Source organism: Zonotrichia albicollis, chromosome 8 (assembly GCF_047830755.1).
Source record: "Zonotrichia albicollis isolate bZonAlb1 chromosome 8, bZonAlb1.hap1, whole genome shotgun sequence".
NCBI classification, from domain to species: Eukaryota; Metazoa; Chordata; class Aves; order Passeriformes; family Passerellidae; genus Zonotrichia; species Zonotrichia albicollis.
The window spans coordinates 40109414-40128456 of record NC_133826.1 but is presented as its reverse complement, the minus strand read 5'-3'; positions in this window follow the sequence as shown (position 1 = coordinate 40128456).

Below are 19043 nucleotides of genomic sequence, written 5' to 3'. Positions count from 1 at the left end.
TGGAGAGAGCCTAGGGACCTTTATGAAAATGAGCACAAATAAATTCATTGTGATTTACCGGACTCAGAGTAAAAGGGATGAAATTCAGGTTTGATATAGAAAATACTTCTTCCCTGTGAGGGTGGTGAAGTCCTGGCACAGGTTGCTCAGAGGAGCATAGTAAATAAAGTTTCAGAATTCTTCATTTCTGTCCCATTTGTATTCCATAAGTTCAGGTTTAGTTTTCAGAGTGCCACCTTCTCTGCTGCTTGTCATTTGTGTCCTTCTGTCTCTCGTGCCTTCTTTTGTCTGCTCTTTTTCCCTTCCAGGGTCTCTTTTTACCTGTGGCAGCTCCCAGCCAAAGACCCTCCCCTGACTTTTTTTTTCCCTTCCCAATCCAGGTGCTAAAACAGCCCTGGATGAAATTATGGAGGCTGGCAGTGAAATGTCTTTGTATTATCTTGCTCCACTTGTGTCTTGGCCCCTTCAGAATTTTGCCCTGAAGGGCAGGAACGTATTTTCCTTGCTGGCAGCTGGAATTGCAGCCCATGGCAGTGAGTGCCAGAGATGTCAGAGGGCAATTGCTGAGGCTGCCAGGGCGCTGCTCCTGCCGTGCCAGCCAAGGGAGCTGTGCAGGGCAGGGTCAGGCTGCAGCAGCTGCAGACAGCAAAGGCGGCTTTGCTGCACATTCTGCAGCTGGAAAGCAGAGGGAAGAAGGAAAGGGAGTCCCTGACGGAATCCTGGAATGCTTGTGGCTGGAAGGAACCTGGCTATGGTTCCATCCAGGGTTAAGGTGCCATGAGGGAGAGGTGCCTCTGCCCCAGTAAAGGCACAAATGAGACCATAGGAGAACAAAACCAGATTTTTTTGGACATGGATTTTATTGAACAAGAAATGGGAGCTAGGGAGATAGAAGTACAAAAGAGGTCTTGGAGAGAGAGAGCTTCTTCTTATCTCTTCTTCCTTCTTTCTCTTCTTCTTTCTCTTCTTTCTTCTTCTTTAAAATATTCTTATTTTCGTTCTAATGAAGCTTATTCACTTGTTATGCTTACTTACTATGTCATTCTTATTTTCTTAATATTCTTATATTCATTACTACTTTTTCATCTTCTTATTCCTATTCTTCTTATTCTTACTAAATTTGCTACTACTATTTCTTCTTCATCTTCTTATTCCTACTCTTCTTATTCTTACTAAATTTACTACTACTATTTCTTCTTCATCTTCTTATTCCTATTCTTCTTATTCTTACTAAATTTGCTATTTCTTCTTCTTCTTTTTTTTTTTTTTTTTACTACTACCATTTCTTAAATGGAACTTTAACTTGTGTTGGAAGAATGGTACGAGTCAAAGTCCTGGCACTGGGTGAGCGTCAGGGTCTCTTTCCACCTCGATGACTCTGTGGATTCACTGCTGAGCGCTCTGGCACCAGTTGTGTCCCATGGGTGTTGTTTGGGGCTGGTCACAGCAGCGACTTTGGCTGTTGGGGAGATGATCGAGGGCAGCCGAGGCTGCGGGGCCGTGTCCAGGCCGAGGCCGCCCGTGTGGCTCGGTGGGGCCCCGCGCGGGGAGCAGCCGCCATCGGCCGGCGCGGGCTGGGCAGGGCCACGGGCGCTACTCCTGCAGCTGCCGTGCCAGGCAGGGCCAGCAGAGCAGCGCCCGCAGCGCCCGCAGCGCCCGCCTCAGGCGGCCGGGCCGTTTGCTCGGGGCAGGCGGCTGCTGCCTGCGGGCCTGCGCTCCCGGCTGCGGAGCTGGGGCGCCGCGAGGGCTCTGTGGCCCTGCCTCGGGCCCCTGCTGGCCCACGGAGGCTTCGCTGTACAGGGAGGGAAAGGAGCCATACAGGAACTCCGGTGCCTGCCTCTCAAACCAGACCTCCTGAGGGGCGGGCAGCTCATCTGCTGCAGGATCTGGCAGCCTTTGGGCCCTGCCTTCTGCTTCATACATCTCGAGGACGCTGATTTCATCCCAGTCGGCCTCGTCCTCCTCCTCCCACAGCAAGGGAGTGGGCCCGAAGCTGAAGACGCTTAGATGGTCACTGCAGTCCTGTGGGAGGTCTGTGATGGTGCGGTCCTCCTCCACGGAGTCTCGGAGATCTCTGAGCTCCGGTTCACTGCAGTCGTCCCAGCTAGAGAGGTCTTGGGAGCTGCTGAACTCTCCTTGGGATGGTTCTTGCTCGACCTCACCTTGGCGGTCTTCGGAAAGCTCAGTCTGGCTGCAGTATTCCCAGTCTGAGCTCCCGTCCTCATTCTCCTCCTCTGCCAGCAGCGACCCCTGCTCTGCCACTTCCAGCTGCTCCCTAGGGGTTTGGGCTCCCAGTGGGCTGCGTGAGGGGCTGGGGGGGCAGCAGGGGCTGTCGGGAGCGGAGACTGGGCTCTGTGTCCCTGCTGATGGCACCTCTTCACTGGGGGCAGGAGAATATGCCTGCTTTTCCCGGCTGCTCACGCTTCCTTCCCCTTGCTGGGTCAGCTCTGGGTCAGTCACCTGGTAGGGTTGTTGCTCTGCCCCATCTCCCCAGAGCACCCTCACAGCTGCTTCCTTTGCTGTCATTGCTGGTACCAGTGGGTAGAATTCACAGCTTCTCATGTCTTCGCTCAGATGAAGCTCTCGGGCCTCAACATCTCCCCACTTGTCAGCCATGTCGTGTTTCTTCTCTTTGTGATGGGTCTCTCCTCCTCCTCAGTGTCAGGCTGTGGCCAGACTGAGGCACCCAGTGCCCCCACCAAGTGCCTGCTGAGGGCCTGGTCTTGACCCCAGCTGGACAGGGGGCTGGGTGACTGGAAGGAGTTGAGGTTTCTTGTTGTCTTCTTGCTGTACAGGGAGCTCCTGTAGCAGAGACAGAGACAGAGACAGATCCCAGGAGCTGCTTCCTTCGATGAGAGTGGCTCTCACGGGACTGGGCACCCCAGGGCTCCGCGCCCCTTCCATACACCCTCAGCCACGGTGGAACCCTCTGATGTCACAATGGTCTCTGGGCACCACCATGTCCTGCATCATCAAGGGCCACACCCAGTGCCCCTTCAGCAGCTGAGCCCACTGGAAGCTGCATGGAGCCCAGGCCCTTCCTGCAGTCCCACAGTGCACCCACTGTGTCATGGTCCTACTTGACAGCCTGACCTGCACCCTGCAGAGCCCTGCCTTGGCAGAGTGGGCTGCTGTGGGCACGAGCCCTTGGCCAGATGGACGCAGCCAGGGACTTGTGGGCAGTGGCTCCGTGTGCAGGATCAGACTGGGCATGGGGAGTGTCTCTCTCAGGGCTCTGCCTTGGCCCTGGGGCTCTTTTGTGGCTTCCCCAATGACACAGGCAGTGCATCAATCAGCATGTTTGCAGGGGATGGGGGAGCTGAGTGGGGCAGGGGCACCATGGCAAGATTTGGGCATTCACAGGAACCTGGACAAGCTTGAGAAGTGGGAGACAGCCTCATCTGACAACCTCACGAGGTCCCACAAGGCCAAGTGCCAGGTGCTGCACCTGGCCTGGGACAATTCCTGAATCCATCCAGGCCAGAAGAGACGTTCAGATCTGTCTGTTTGGGGCTGCCTCCCTGGCTGCTCCCAGCGCCTCCAGAAGCAGCACTGGCTGGCTCTTGGCCTGGCCCGTGCCCACCTCCAGCAGGGCTGGCCAGAGGGGAGCCCCCCCCAGGCTGTGCCTCTGCCCCCCAGCCCCTGTGGGCAGAGTGGGGCTGCTGTGGGTGGGCTCCAGAGGGGAATGGCCTTGCAGCAGAAAGTGCTGGAGAGAGCCCAGGGACCTTTATGAAAATGAGCACAAATAAATTCATTGTGATTTACCGGACTCAGAGTAAAAGGGATGAAATTCAGGTTTGATATAGAAAATACTTCTTCCCTGTGAGGGTGGTGAAGTCCTGGCACAGGTTGCTCAGAGGAGCATAGTAAATAAAGTTTCAGAATTCTTCATTTCTGTCCCATTTGTATTCCATAAGTTCAGGTTTAGTTTTCAGAGTGCCACCTTCTCTGCTGCTTGTCATTTGTGTCCTTCTGTCTCTCGTGCCTTCTTTTGTCTGCTCTTTTTCCCTTCCAGGGTCTCTTTTTACCTGTGGCAGCTCCCAGCCAAAGACCCTCCCCTGACGTTTTTTTTCCCTTCCCAATCCAGGTGCTAAAACAGCCCTGGATGAAATTATGGAGGCTGGCAGTGAAATGTCTTTGTATTATCTTGCTCCACTTGTGTCTTGGCCCCTTCAGAATTTTGCCCTGAAGGGCAGGAACGTATTTTCCTTGCTGGCAGCTGGAATTGCAGCCCATGGCAGTGAGTGCCAGAGATGTCAGAGGGCAATTGCTGAGGCTGCCAGGGCGCTGCTCCTGCCGTGCCAGCCAAGGGAGCTGTACAGGGCAGGGTCAGGCTGCAGCAGCTGCAGACAGCAAAGGCGGCTTTGCTGCACATTCTGCGGCTGGAAAGCAGAGGGAAGAAGGAAAGGGAGTCCCTGACGGAATCCTGGAATGCTTGTGGCTGGAAGGAACCTGGCTATGGTTCCATCCAGGGTTAAGGTGCCATGAGGGAGAGGTGCCTCTGCCCCAGTAAAGGCACAAATGAGACCATAGGAGAACAAAACCAGATTTTTTTGGACATGGATTTTATTGAACAAGAAATGGGAGCTAGGGAGATAGAAGTACAAAAGAGGTCTTGGAGAGAGAGAGCTTCTTCTTATCTCTTCTTCCTTCTTTCTCTTCTTCTTTCTCTTCTTTCTTCTTCTTTAAAATATTCTTATTTTCGTTCTAATGAAGCTTATTCACTTGTTATGCTTACTTGCTATGTCATTCTTATTTTCTTAATATTCTTATATTCATTACATCTTTTTCATCTTCTTATTACTATTCTTCTTATTCTTACTAAATTTACTACTACTATTTCTTCTTCATCTTCTTATTCCTATTCTTCTTATTCTTACTAAATTTACTACTACTATTTCTTCTTCATCTTCTTATCCCTATTCTTCTTATTCTTACTAAATTTGCTATTTCTTCTTCTTCTTTTTGTTTTTTTTTTTACTACTACCATTTCTTAAATGGAACTTTAACTTGTTTTAGAAGAATGGTACGAGTCAAAGTCCTGGCACTGGGTGAGCGTCAGGGTCTCTTTCCACCTCGATGACTCTGTGGATTCACTGCTGAGCGCTCTGGCACCAGTTGTGTCCCATGGGTGTTGTTTGGGGCTGGTCACAGCAGCGACTTTGGCTGTTGGGGAGATGATCGAGGGCAGCCGAGGCTGCGGGGCCGTGTCCAGGCCGAGGCCGCCCGTGTGGCTCGGTGGGGCCCCGCGCGGGGAGCAGCCGCCATCGGCCGGCGCGGGCTGGGCAGGGCCACGGGCGCTACTCCTGCAGCTGCCGTGCCAGGCAGGGCCAGCAGAGCAGCGCCCGCAGCGCCCGCAGCGCCCGCCTCAGGCGGCCGGGCCGTTTGCTCGGGGCAGGCGGCTGCTGCCTGCGGGCCTGCGCTCCCGGCTGCGGAGCTGGGGCGCCGCGAGGGCTCTGTGGCCCTGCCTCGGGCCCCTGCTGGCCCACGGAGGCTTCGCTGTACAGGGAGGGAAACGAGCCATACAGGAACTCCGGTGCCTGCCTCTCAAACCAGACCTCCTGAGGGGCGGGCAGCTCATCTGCTGCAGGATCTGGCAGCCTTTGGGCCCTGCCTTCTGCTTCATACATCTCGAGGACGCTGATTTCATCCCAGTCGGCCTCGTCCTCCTCCTCCCACAGCAAGGGAGTGGGCCCGAAGCTGAAGACGCTTAGATGGTCACTGCAGTCCTGTGGGAGGTCTGTGATGGTGCTGTCCTCCTCCACGGAGTCTCGGAGATCTCTGAGCTCCGGTTCACTGCAGTCGTCCCAGCTAGAGAGGTCTTGGGAGCTGCTGAACTCTCCTTGGGATGGTTCTTGCTCGACCTCACCTTGGCGGTCTTCGGAAAGCTCAGTCTGGCTGCAGTATTCCCAGTCTGAGCTCCCGTCCTCATTCTCCTCCTCTGCCAGCAGCGACCCCTGCTCTGCCTCTTCCAGCTGCTCCCTGGGGGTTTGGGCTCCCAGTGGGCTGCGTGAGGGGCTGGGGGGGCAGCAGGGGCTGTCGGGAGCAGAGACTGGGCTCTGTGTCCCTGCTGATGGCACCTCTTCACTGCGGGAAGGAGAATGTGCCTGCTTTTCCCGGCTGCTCACGCTTCCTTCCCCTTGCTGGGTCAGCTCTGGGTCAGTCACCTGGTAGGGTTGTTGCTCTGCCCCATCTCCCCAGAGCACCCTCACAGCTGCTTCCTTTGCTGTCATTGCTGGTACCAGTGGGTAGAATTCACAGCTTCTCATGTCTTCGCTCAGATGAAGCTCTCGGGCCTCAACATCTCCCCACTTGTCAGCCATGTCGTGTTTCTTCTCTTTGTGATGGGTCTCTCCTCCTCCTCAGTGTCAGGCTGTGGCCAGACTGAGGCACCCAGTGCCCCCACCAAGTGCCTGCTGAGGGCCTGGTCTTGACCCCAGCTGGACAGGGGGCTGGGTGACTGGAAGGAGTTGAGGTTTCTTGTTGTCTTCTTGCTGTACAGGGAGCTCCTGTAGCAGAGACAGAGACAGAGACAGATCCCGGGAGCTGCTTCCTTCGATGAGAGTGGCTCTCACGGGACTGGGCACCCCAGGGCTCCGCACCCCTTCCATACACCCTCAGCCACGGTGAAACCCTCTGATGTCACAATGGTCTCTGGGCACCACCATGTCCTGCATCATCAAGGGCCACACCCAGTGCCCCTTCAGCAGCTGAGCCCACTGGAAGCTGCTTGGAGCCCAGGCCCTTCCTGCAGTCCCACAGTGCACCCACTGTGTCATGGTCCTACTTGACAGCCTGACCTGCACCCTGCAGAGCCCTGCCTTGGCAGAGTGGGCTGCTGTGGGCACGAGCCCTTGGCCAGATGGACGCAGCCAGGGACTTGTGGGCAGTGGCTCCGTGTGCAGGATCAGACTGGGCATGGGGAGTGTCTCTCTCAGGGCTCTGCCTTGGCCCTGGGGCTCTTTTGTGGCTTCCCCAATGACACAGGCAGTGCATCAATCAGCATGTTTGCAGGGGATGGGGGAGCTGAGTGGGGCAGGGGCACCATGGCAAGATTTGGGCATGCACAGGAACCTGGACAAGCTTGAGAAGTGGGAGACAGCCTCATCTGACAACCTCACGAGGTCCCACAAGGCCAAGTGCCAGGTGCTGCACCTGGCCTGGGACAATTCCTGAATCCATCCAGGCCAGAAGAGACGTTCAGATCTGTCTGTTTGGGGCTGCCTCCCTGGCTGCTCCCAGCGCCTCCAGAAGCAGCACTGGCTGGCTCTTGGCCTGGCCCGTGCCCACCTCCAGCAGGGCTGGCCAGAGGGGAGCCCCCCCAGGCTGTGCCTCTGCCCCCCAGCCCCTGTGGGCGGAGTGGGGCTGCTGTGGGTGGGCTCCAGAGGGGAATGGCCTTGCAGCAGAAAGTGCTGGAGAGAGCCCAGGGACCTTTATGAAAATGAGCACAAATAAATTCATTGTGATTTACCGGACTCAGAGTAAAAGGGATGAAATTCAGGTTTGATATAGAAAATACTTCTTCCCTGTGAGGGTGGTGAAGTCCTGGCACAGGTTGCTCAGAGGAGCATAGTAAATAAAGTTTCAGAATTCTTCATTTCTGTCCCATTTGTATTCCATAAGTTCAGGTTTAGTTTTCAGAGTGCCACCTTCTCTGCTGCTTGTCATTTGTGTCCTTCTGTCTCTCGTGCCTTCTTTTGTCTGCTCTTTTTCCCTTCCAGGGTCTCTTTTTACCTGTGGCAGCTCCCAGCCAAAGACCCTCCCCTGACTTTTTTTTTCCCTTCCCAATCCAGGTGCTAAAACAGCCCTGGATGAAATTATGGAGGCTGGCAGTGAAATGTCTTTGTATTATCTTGCTCCACTTGTGTCTTGGCCCCTTCAGAATTTTGCCCTGAAGGGCAGGAACGTATTTTCCTTGCTGGCAGCTGGAATTGCAGCCCATGGCAGTGAGTGCCAGAGATGTCAGAGGGCAATTGCTGAGGCTGCCAGGGCGCTGCTCCTGCCGTGCCAGCCAAGGGAGCTGTGCAGGGCAGGGTCAGGCTGCAGCAGCTGCAGACAGCAAAGGCGGCTTTGCTGCACATTCTGCAGCTGGAAAGCAGAGGGAAGAAGGAAAGGGAGTCCCTGACGGAATCCTGGAATGCTTGTGGCTGGAAGGAACCTGGCTATGGTTCCATCCAGGGTTAAGGTGCCATGAGGGAGAGGTGCCTCTGCCCCAGTAAAGGCACAAATGAGACCATAGGAGAACAAAACAGGATTTTTTTGGACATGGATTTTATTGAACAAGAAATGGGAGCTAGGGAGATAGAAGTACAAAAGAGGTCTTGGAGAGAGAGAGCTTCTTCTTATCTCTTCTTCCTTCTTTCTCTTCTTCTTTCTCTTCTTTCTTCTTCTTTAAAATATTCTTATTTTCGTTCTAATGAAGCTTATTCACTTGTTATGCTTACTTACTATGTCATTCTTATTTTCTTAATATTCTTATATTCATTACTACTTTTTCATCTTCTTATTCCTATTCTTCTTATTCTTACTAAATTTGCTACTACTATTTCTTCTTCATCTTCTTATTCCTACTCTTCTTATTCTTACTAAATTTACTACTACTATTTCTTCTTCATCTTCTTATTCCTATTCTTCTTATTCTTACTAAATTTGCTATTTCTTCTTCTTCTTTTTTTTTTTTTTTTTACTACTACCATTTCTTAAATGGAACTTTAACTTGTGTTGGAAGAATGGTACGAGTCAAAGTCCTGGCACTGGGTGAGCGTCAGGGTCTCTTTCCACCTCGATGACTCTGTGGATTCACTGCTGAGCGCTCTGGCACCAGTTGTGTCCCATGGGTGTTGTTTGGGGCTGGTCACAGCAGCGACTTTGGCTGTTGGGGAGATGATTGAGGGCAGCCGAGGCTGCGGGGCCGTGTCCAGGCCGAGGCCGCCCGTGTGGCTCCGTGGGGCCCCGCGCGGGGAGCAGCCGCCATCGGCCGGCGCGGGCTGGGCAGGGCCACGGGCGCTACTCCTGCAGCTGCCATGCCAGGCAGGGCCAGCAGAGCAGCGCCCGCAGCGCCCGCAGCGCCCGCAGCGCCCGCCTCAGGCGGCCGGGCCGTTTGCTCGGGGCAGGCGGCTGCTGCCTGCGGGCCTGCGCTCCCGGCTGCGGAGCTGGGGCGCCGCGAGGGCTCTGTGGCCCTGCCTCGGGCCCCTGCTGGCCCACGGAGGCTTCGCTGTACAGGGAGGGAAAGGAGCCATACAGGAACTCCGGTGCCTGCCTCTCAAACCAGACCTCCTGAGGGGGGGGCAGCTCATCTGCTGCAGGATCTGGCAGCCTTTGGGCCCTGCCTTCTGCTTCATACATCTCGAGGACGCTGATTTCATCCCAGTCGGCCTCGTCCTCCTCCTCCCACAGCAAGGGAGTGGGCCCGAAGCTGAAGACGCTTAGATGGTCACTGCAGTCCTGTGGGAGGTCTGTGATGGTGCTGTCCTCCTCCACGGAGTCTCGGAGATCTCTGAGCTCCGGTTCACTGCAGTCGTCCCAGCTAGAGAGGTCTTGGGAGCTGCTGAACTCTCCTTGGGATGGTTCTTGCTCGACCTCACCTTGGCGGTCTTCGGAAAGCTCAGTCTGGCTGCAGTATTCCCAGTCTGAGCTCCCGTCCTCATTCTCCTCCTCTGCCAGCAGCGACCCCTGCTCTGCCTCTTCCAGCTGCTCCCTGGGGGTTTGGGCTCCCAGTGGGCTGCGTGAGGGGCTGGGGGGGCAGCAGGGGCTGTCGGGAGCGGAGACTGGGCTCTGTGTCCCTGCTGATGGCACCTCTTCACTGGGGGCAGGAGAATATGCCTGCTTTTCCCGGCTGCTCACGCTTCCTTCCCCTTGCTGGGTCAGCTCTGGGTCAGTCACCTGGTAGGGTTGTTGCTCTGCCCCATCTCCCCAGAGCACCCTCACAGCTGCTTCCTTTGCTGTCATTGCTGGTACCAGTGGGTAGAATTCACAGCTTCTCATGTCTTCGCTCAGATGAAGCTCTCGGGCCTCAACATCTCCCCACTTGTCAGCCATGTCGTGTTTCTTCTCTTTGTGATGGGTCTCTCCTCCTCCTCAGTGTCAGGCTGTGGCCAGACTGAGGCACCCAGTGCCCCCACCAAGTGCCTGCTGAGGGCCTGGTCTTGACCCCAGCTGGACAGGGGGCTGGGTGACTGGAAGGAGTTGAGGTTTCTTGTTGTCTTCTTGCTGTACAGGGAGCTCCTGTAGCAGAGACAGAGACAGAGACAGATCCCGGGAGCTGCTTCCTTCGATGAGAGTGGCTCTCACGGGACTGGGCACCCCAGGGCTCTGCACCCCTTCCATACACCCTCAGCCACGGTGGAACCCTCTGATGTCACAATGGTCTCTGGGCACCACCATGTCCTGCATCATCAAGGGCCACACCCAGTGCCCCTTCAGCAGCTGAGCCCACTGGAAGCTGCATGGAGCCCAGGCCCTTCCTGCAGTCCCACAGTGCACCCACTGTGTCATGGTCCTACTTGACAGCCTGACCTGCACCCTGCAGAGCCCTGCCTTGGCAGAGTGGGCTGCTGTGGGCACGAGCCCTTGGCCAGATGGACGCAGCCAGGGACTTGTGGGCAGTGGCTCCGTGTGCAGGATCAGACTGGGCATGGGGAGTGTCTCTCTCAGGGCTCTGCCTTGGCCCTGGGGCTCTTTTGTGGCTTCCCCAATGACACAGGCAGTGCATCAATCAGCATGTTTGCAGGGGATGGGGGAGCTGAGTGGGGCAGGGGCACCATGGAAAGATTTGGGCATGCACAGGAACCTGGACAAGCTTGAGAAGTGGGAGACAGCCTCATCTGACAACCTCACGAGGTCCCACAAGGCCAAGTGCCAGGTGCTGCACCTGGCCTGGGACAATTCCTGAATCCATCCAGGCCAGAAGAGACGTTCAGATCTGTCTGTTTGGTGCTGCCTCCCTGGCTGCTCCCAGCGCCTCCAGAAGCAGCACTGGCTGGCTCTTGGCCTGGTCCGTGCCCACCTCCAGCAGGGCTGGCCAGAGGGGAGCCCCCCCCAGGCTGTGCCTCTGCCCCCCAGCCCCTGTGGGCAGAGTGGGGCTGCTGTGGGTGGGCTCCAGAGGGGAATGGCCTTGCAGCAGAAAGTGCTGGAGAGAGCCCAGGGACCTTTATGAAAATGAGCACAAATAAATTCATTGTGATTTACCGGACTCAGAGTAAAAGGGATGAAATTCAGGTTTGATATAGAAAATACTTCTTCCCTGTGAGGGTGGTGAAGTCCTGGCACAGGTTGCTCAGAGGAGCATAGTAAATAAAGTTTCAGAATTCTTCATTTCTGTCCCATTTGTATTCCATAAGTTCAGGTTTAGTTTTCAGAGTGCCACCTTCTCTGCTGCTTGTCATTTGTGTCCTTCTGTCTCTCGTGCCTTCTTTTGTCTGCTCTTTTTCCCTTCCAGGGTCTCTTTTTACCTGTGGCAGCTCCCAGCCAAAGACCCTCCCCTGACTTTTTTTTCCCTTCCCAATCCAGGTGCTAAAACAGCCCTGGATGAAATTATGGAGGCTGGCAGTGAAATGTCTTTGTATTATCTTGCTCCACTTGTGTCTTGGCCCCTTCAGAATTTTGCCCTGAAGGGCAGGAACGTATTTTCCTTGCTGGCAGCTGGAATTGCAGCCCATGGCAGTGAGTGCCAGAGATGTCAGAGGGCAATTGCTGAGGCTGCCAGGGCGCTGCTCCTGCCGTGCCAGCCAAGGGAGCTGTGCAGGGCAGGGTCAGGCTGCAGCAGCTGCAGACAGCAAAGGCGGCTTTGCTGCACATTCTGCAGCTGGAAAGCAGAGGGAAGAAGGAAAGGGAGTCCCTGACGGAATCCTGGAATGCTTGTGGCTGGAAGGAACCTGGCTATGGTTCCATCCAGGGTTAAGGTGCCATGAGGGAGAGGTGCCTCTGCCCCAGTAAAGGCACAAATGAGACCATAGGAGAACAAAACCAGATTTTTTTGGACATGGATTTTATTGAACAAGAAATGGGAGCTAGGGAGATAGAAGTACAAAAGAGGTCTTGGAGAGAGAGAGCTTCTTCTTATCTCTTCTTCCTTCTTTCTCTTCTTCTTTCTCTTCTTTCTTCTTCTTTAAAATATTCTTATTTTCGTTCTAATGAAGCTTATTCACTTGTTATGCTTACTTACTATGTCATTCTTATTTTCTTAATATTCTTATATTCATTACTACTTTTTCATCTTCTTATTCCTATTCTTCTTATTCTTACTAAATTTGCTACTACTATTTCTTCTTCATCTTCTTATTCCTACTCTTCTTATTCTTACTAAATTTACTACTACTATTTCTTCTTCATCTTCTTATCCCTATTCTTCTTATTCTTACTAAATTTGCTATTTCTTCTTCTTCTTTTTTTTTTTTTTTTTACTACTACCATTTCTTAAATGGAACTTTAACTTTTTTTAGAAGAATGGTACGAGTCAAAGTCCTGGCACTGGGTGAGCGTCAGGGTCTCTTTCCACCTCGATGACTCTGTGGATTCACTGCTGAGCGCTCTGGCACCAGTTGTGTCCCATGGGTGTTGTTTGGGGCTGGTCACAGCAGCGACTTTGGCTTTTGGGGAGATGATTGAGGGCAGCCGAGGCTGCGGGGCTGTGTCCAGGCTGAGGCCGCCCGTGTGGCTCGGTGGGGCCCCGCGCGGGGAGCAGCCGCCATCGGCCGGCGCGGGCTGGGCAGGGCCACGGGCGCTACTGCTGCAGCTGCCGTGCCAGGCAGGGCCAGCAGAGCAGCGCCCGCAGCGCCCGCAGCGCCCGCCTCAGGCGGCCGGGCCGTTTGCTCGGGGCAGGCGGCTGCTGCCTGCGGGCCTGCGCTCCCGGCTGCGGAGCTGGGGCGCCGCGAGGGCTCTGTGGCCCTGCCTCGGGCCCCTGCTGGCCCACGGAGGCTTCGCTGTACAGGGAGGGAAAGGAGCCATACAGGAACTCCGGTGCCTGCCTCTCAAACCAGACCTCCTGAGGGGCGGGCAGCTCATCTGCTGCAGGATCTGGCAGCCTTTGGGCCCTGCCTTCTGCTTCATACATCTCGAGGACGCTGATTTCATCCCAGTCGGCCTCGTCCTCCTCCTCCCACAGCAAGGGAGTGGGCCCGAAGCTGAAGACGCTTAGATGGTCACTGCAGTCCTGTGGGAGGTCTGTGATGGTGCTGTCCTCCTCCACGGAGTCTCGGAAATCTCTGAGCTCCGGTTCACTGCAGTCGTCCCAGCTAGAGAGGTCTTGGGAGCTGCTGAACTCTCCTTGGGATGGTTCTTGCTCGACCTCACCTTGGCGGTCTTCGGAAAGCTCAGTCTGGCTGCAGTATTCCCAGTCTGAGCTCCCGTCCTCATTCTCCTCCTCTGCCAGCAGCGACCCCTGCTCTGCCTCTTCCAGCTGCTCCCTGGGGGTTTGGGCTCCCAGTGGGCTGCGTGAGGGGCTGGGGGGGCAGCAGGGGCTGTCGGGAGCGGAGACTGGGCTCTGTGTCCCTGCTGATGGCACCTCTTCACTGCGGGCAGGAGAATGTGCCTGCTTTTCCCGGCTGCTCACGCTTCCTTCCCCTTGCTGGGTCAGCTCTGGGTCAGTCACCTGGTAGGGTTGTTGCTCTGCCCCATCTCCCCAGAGCACCCTCACAGCTGCTTCCTTTGCTGTCATTGCTGGTACCAGTGGGTAGAATTCACAGCTTCTCATGTCTTCGCTCAGATGAAGCTCTCGGGCCTCAACATCTCCCCACTTGTCAGCCATGTCGTGTTTCTTCTCTTTGTGATGGGTCTCTCCTCCTCCTCAGTGTCAGGCTGTGGCCAGACTGAGGCACCCAGTGCCCCCACCAAGTGCCTGCTGAGGGCCTGGTCTTGACCCCAGCTGGACAGGGGGCTGGGTGACTGGAAGGAGTTGAGGTTTCTTGTTGTCTTCTTGCTGTACAGGGAGCTCCTGTAGCAGAGACAGAGACAGAGACAGATCCCGGGAGCTGCTTCCTTCGATGAGAGTGGCTCTCACGGGACTGGGCACCCCAGGGCTCCGCGCCCCTTCCATACACCCTCAGCCACGGTGGAACCCTCTGATGTCACAATGGTCTCTGGGCACCACCATGTCCTGCATCATCAAGGGCCACACCCAGTGCCCCTTCAGCAGCTGAGCCCACTGGAAGCTGCATGGAGCCCAGGCCCTTCCTGCAGTCCCACAGTGCACCCACTGTGTCATGGTCCTACTTGACAGCCTGACCTGCACCCTGCAGAGCCCTGCCTTGGCAGAGTGGGCTGCTGTGGGCACGAGCCCTTGGCCAGATGGACGCAGCCAGGGACTTGTGGGCAGTGGCTCCGTGTGCAGGATCAGACTGGGCATGGGGAGTGTCTCTCTCAGGGCTCTGCCTTGGCCCTGGGGCTCTTTTGTGGCTTCCCCAATGACACAGGCAGTGCATCAATCAGCATGTTTGCAGGGGATGGGGGAGCTGAGTGGGGCAGGGGCACCATGGCAAGATTTGGGCATGCACAGGAACCTGGACAAGCTTGAGAAGTGGGAGACAGCCTCATCTGACAACCTCACGAGGTCCCACAAGGCCAAGTGCCAGGTGCTGCACCTGGCCTGGGACAATTCCTGAATCCATCCAGGCCAGAAGAGACGTTCAGATCTGTCTGTTTGGTGCTGCCTCCCTGGCTGCTCCCAGCGCCTCCAGAAGCAGCACTGGCTGGCTCTTGGCCTGGTCCGTGCCCACCTCCAGCAGGGCTGGCCAGAGGGGAGCCCCCCCCAGGCTGTGCCTCTGCCCCCCAGCCCCTGTGGGCAGAGTGGGGCTGCTGTGGGTGGGCTCCAGAGGGGAATGGCCTTGCAGCAGAAAGTGCTGGAGAGAGCCCAGGGACCTTTATGAAAATGAGCACAAATAAATTCATTGTGATTTACCGGACTCAGAGTAAAAGGGAAAAAATTCAGGTTTGATATAGAAAATACTTCTTCCCTGTGAGGGTGGTGAAGTCCTGGCACAGGTTGCTCAGAGGAGCATAGTAAATAAAGTTTCAGAATTCTTCATTTCTGTCCCATTTGTATTCCATAAGTTCAGGTTTAGTTTTCAGAGTGCCACCTTCTCTGCTGCTTGTCATTTGTGTCCTTCTGTCTCTCGTGCCTTCTTTTGTCTGCTCTTTTTCCCTTCCAGGGTCTCTTTTTACCTGTGGCAGCTCCCAGCCAAAGACCCTCCCCTGACGTTTTTTTTCCCTTCCCAATCCAGGTGCTAAAACAGCCCTGGATGAAATTATGGAGGCTGGCAGTGAAATGTCTTTGTATTATCTTGCTCCACTTGTGTCTTGGCCCCTTCAGAATTTTGCCCTGAAGGGCAGGAACGTATTTTCCTTGCTGGCAGCTGGAATTGCAGCCCATGGCAGTGAGTGCCAGAGATGTCAGAGGGCAATTGCTGAGGCTGCCAGGGTGCTGCTCCTGCCGTGCCAGCCAAGGGAGCTGTGCAGGGCAGGGTCAGGCTGCAGCAGCTGCAGACAGCAAAGGCGGCTTTGCTGCACATTCTGCAGCTGGAAAGCAGAGGGAAGAAGGAAAGGGAGTCCCTGACGGAATCCTGGAATGCTTGTGGCTGGAAGGAACCTGGCTATGGTTCCATCCAGGGTTAAGGTGCCATGAGGGAGAGGTGCCTCTGCCCCAGTAAAGGCACAAATGAGACCATAGGAGAACAAAACCAGATTTTTTTGGACATGGATTTTATTGAACAAGAAATGGGAGCTAGGGAGATAGAAGTACAAAAGAGGTCTTGGAGAGAGAGAGCTTCTTCTTATCTCTTCTTCCTTCTTTCTCTTCTTCTTTCTCTTCTTTCTTCTTCTTTAAAATATTCTTATTTTCGTTCTAATGAAGCTTATTCACTTGTTATGCTTACTTACTATGTCATTCTTATTTTCTTAATATTCTTATATTCATTACTACTTTTTCATCTTCTTATTCCTATTCTTCTTATTCTTACTAAATTTGCTACTACTATTTCTTCTTCATCTTCTTATTCCTACTCTTCTTATTCTTACTAAATTTACTACTACTATTTCTTCTTCATCTTCTTATCCCTATTCTTCTTATTCTTACTAAATTTGCTATTTCTTCTTCTTTTTTTTTTTTTTTTTTTACTACTACCATTTCTTAAATGGAACTTTAACTTTTTTTAGAAGAATGGTACGAGTCAAAGTCCTGGCACTGGGTGAGCGTCAGGGTCTCTTTCCACCTCGATGACTCTGTGGATTCACTGCTGAGCGCTCTGGCACCAGTTGTGTCCCATGGGTGTTGTTTGGGGCTGGTCACAGCAGCGACTTTGGCTGTTGGGGAGATGATTGAGGGCAGCCGAGGCTGCGGGGCCGTGTCCAGGCTGAGGCCGCCCGTGTGGCTCGGTGGGGCCCCGCGCGGGGAGCAGCCGCCATCGGCCGGCGCGGGCTGGGCAGGGCCACGGGCGCTACTCCTGCAGCTGCCGTGCCAGGCAGGGCCAGCAGAGCAGCGCCCGCAGCGCCCGCAGCGCCCGCCTCAGGCGGCCGGGCCGTTTGCTCGGGGCAGGCGGCTGCTGCCTGCGGGCCTGCGCTCCCGGCTGCGGAGCTGGGGCGCCGCGAGGGCTCTGTGGCCCTGCCTCGGGCCCCTGCTGGCCCACGGAGGCTTCGCTGTACAGGGAGGGAAAGGAGCCATACAGGAACTCCGGTGCCTGCCTCTCAAACCAGACCTCCTGAGGGGCGGGCAGCTCATCTGCTGCAGGATCTGGCAGCCTTTGGGCCCTGCCTTCTGCTTCATACATCTCGAGGACGCTGATTTCATCCCAGTCGGCCTCGTCCTCCTCCTCCCACAGCAAGGGAGTGGGCCCGAAGCTGAAGACGCTTAGATGGTCACTGCAGTCCTGTGGGAGGTCTGTGATGGTGCTGTCCTCCTCCACGGAGTCTCGGAGATCTCTGAGCTCCGGTTCACTGCAGTCGTCCCAGCTAGAGAGGTCTTGGGAGCTGCTGAACTCTCCTTGGGATGGTTCTTGCTCGACCTCACCTTGGCGGTCTTCGGAAAGCTCAGTCTGGCTGCAGTATTCCCAGTCTGAGCTCCCGTCCTCATTCTCCTCCTCTGCCAGCAGCGACCCCTGCTCTGCCTCTTCCAGCTGCTCCCTGGGGGTTTGGGCTCCCAGTGGGCTGCGTGAGGGGCTGGGGGGGCAGCAGGGGCTGTCGGGAGCGGAGACTGGGCTCTGTGTCCCTGCTGATGGCACCTCTTCACTGGGGGCAGGAGAATATGCCTGCTTTTCCCGGCTGCTCACGCTTCCTTCCCCTTGCTGGGTCAGCTCTGGGTCAGTCACCTGGTAGGGTTGTTGCTCTGCCCCATCTCCCCAGAGCACCCTCACAGCTGCTTCCTTTGCTGTCATTGCTGGTACCAGTGGGTAGAATTCACAGCTTCTCATGTCTTCGCTCAGATGAAGCTCTCGGGCCTCAACATCTCCCCACTTGTCAGCCATGTCGTGTTTCTTCTCTTTGTGATGGGTCTCTCCTCCTCCTCAGTGTCAGGCTGTGGCCAGACTGAGGCACCCAGTGCCCCCACCAAGTGCCTGCTGAGGGCCTGGTCTTGACCCCAGCTGGACAGGGGGCTGGGTGACTGGAAGGAGTTGAGGTTTCTTGTTGTCTTCTTGCTGTACAGGGAGCTCCTGTAGCAGAGACAGAGACAGAGACAGATCCCGGGAGCTGCTTCCTTCGATGAGAGTGGCTCTCACGGGACTGGGCACCCCAGGGCTCCGCGCCCCTTCCATACACCCTCAGCCACGGTGGAACCCTCTGATGTCACAATGGTCTCTGGGCACCACCATGTCCTGCATCATCAAGGGCCACACCCAGTGCCCCTTCAGCAGCTGAGCCCACTGGAAGCTGCATGGAGCCCAGGCCCTTCCTGCAGTCCCACAGTGCACCCACTGTGTCATGGTCCTACTTGACAGCCTGACCTGCACCCTGCAGAGCCCTGCCTTGGCAGAGTGGGCTGCTGTGGGCACGAGCCCTTGGCCAGATGGACGCAGCCAGGGACTTGTGGGCAGTGGCTCCGTGTGCAGGATCAGACTGGGCATGGGGAGTGTCTCTCTCAGGGCTCTGCCTTGGCCCTGGGGCTCTTTTGTGGCTTCCCCAATGACACAGGCAGTGCATCAATCAGCATGTTTGCAGGGGATGGGGGAGCTGAGTGGGGCAGGGGCACCATGGCAAGATTTGGGCATGCACAGGAACCTGGACAAGCTTGAGAAGTGGGAGACAGCCTCATCTGACAACCTCACGAGGTCCCACAAGGCCAAGTGCCAGGTGCTGCACCTGGCCTGGGACAATTCCTGAATCCATCCAGGCCAGAAGAGACGTTCAGATCTGTCTGTTTGGTGCTGCCTCCCTGGCTGCTCCCAGCGCCTCCAGAAGCAGCACTGGCTGGCTCTTGGCCTGGTCCGTGCCCACCTCCAGCAGGGCTGGCCAGAGGGGAGCCCCCCCCAGGCTGTGCCTCTGCCCCCCAGCCCCTGTGGGCAGAGTGGGGCTGCTGTGGGTGGGCTCCAGAGGGGAATGGCCTTGCAGCAGAAAGTGCTGGAGAGAGCCCAGGGACCTTTATGAAAATGAGCACAAATAAATTCATTGTGATTTACCGGACTCAGAGTAAAAGGGAAAAAATTCAGGTTTGATATAGAAAATACTTCTTCCCTGTGAGGGTGGTGAAGTCCTGGCACAGGTTGCTCAGAGGAGCATAGTAAATAAAGTTTCAGAATTCTTCATTTCTGTCCCATTTGTATTCCATAAGTTCAGGTTTAGTTTTCAGAGTGCCACCTTCTCTGCTGCTTGTCATTTGTGTCCTTCTGTCTCTCGTGCCTTCTTTTGTCTGCTCTTTTTCCCTTCCAGGGTCTCTTTTTACCTGTGGCAGCTCCCAGCCAAAGACCCTCCCCTGACGTTTTTTTTCCCTTCCCAATCCAGGTGCTAAAACAGCCCTGGATGAAATTATGGAGGCTGGCAGTGAAATGTCTTTGTATTATCTTGCTCCACTTGTGTCTTGGCCCCTTCAGAATTTTGCCCTGAAGGGCAGGAACGTATTTTCC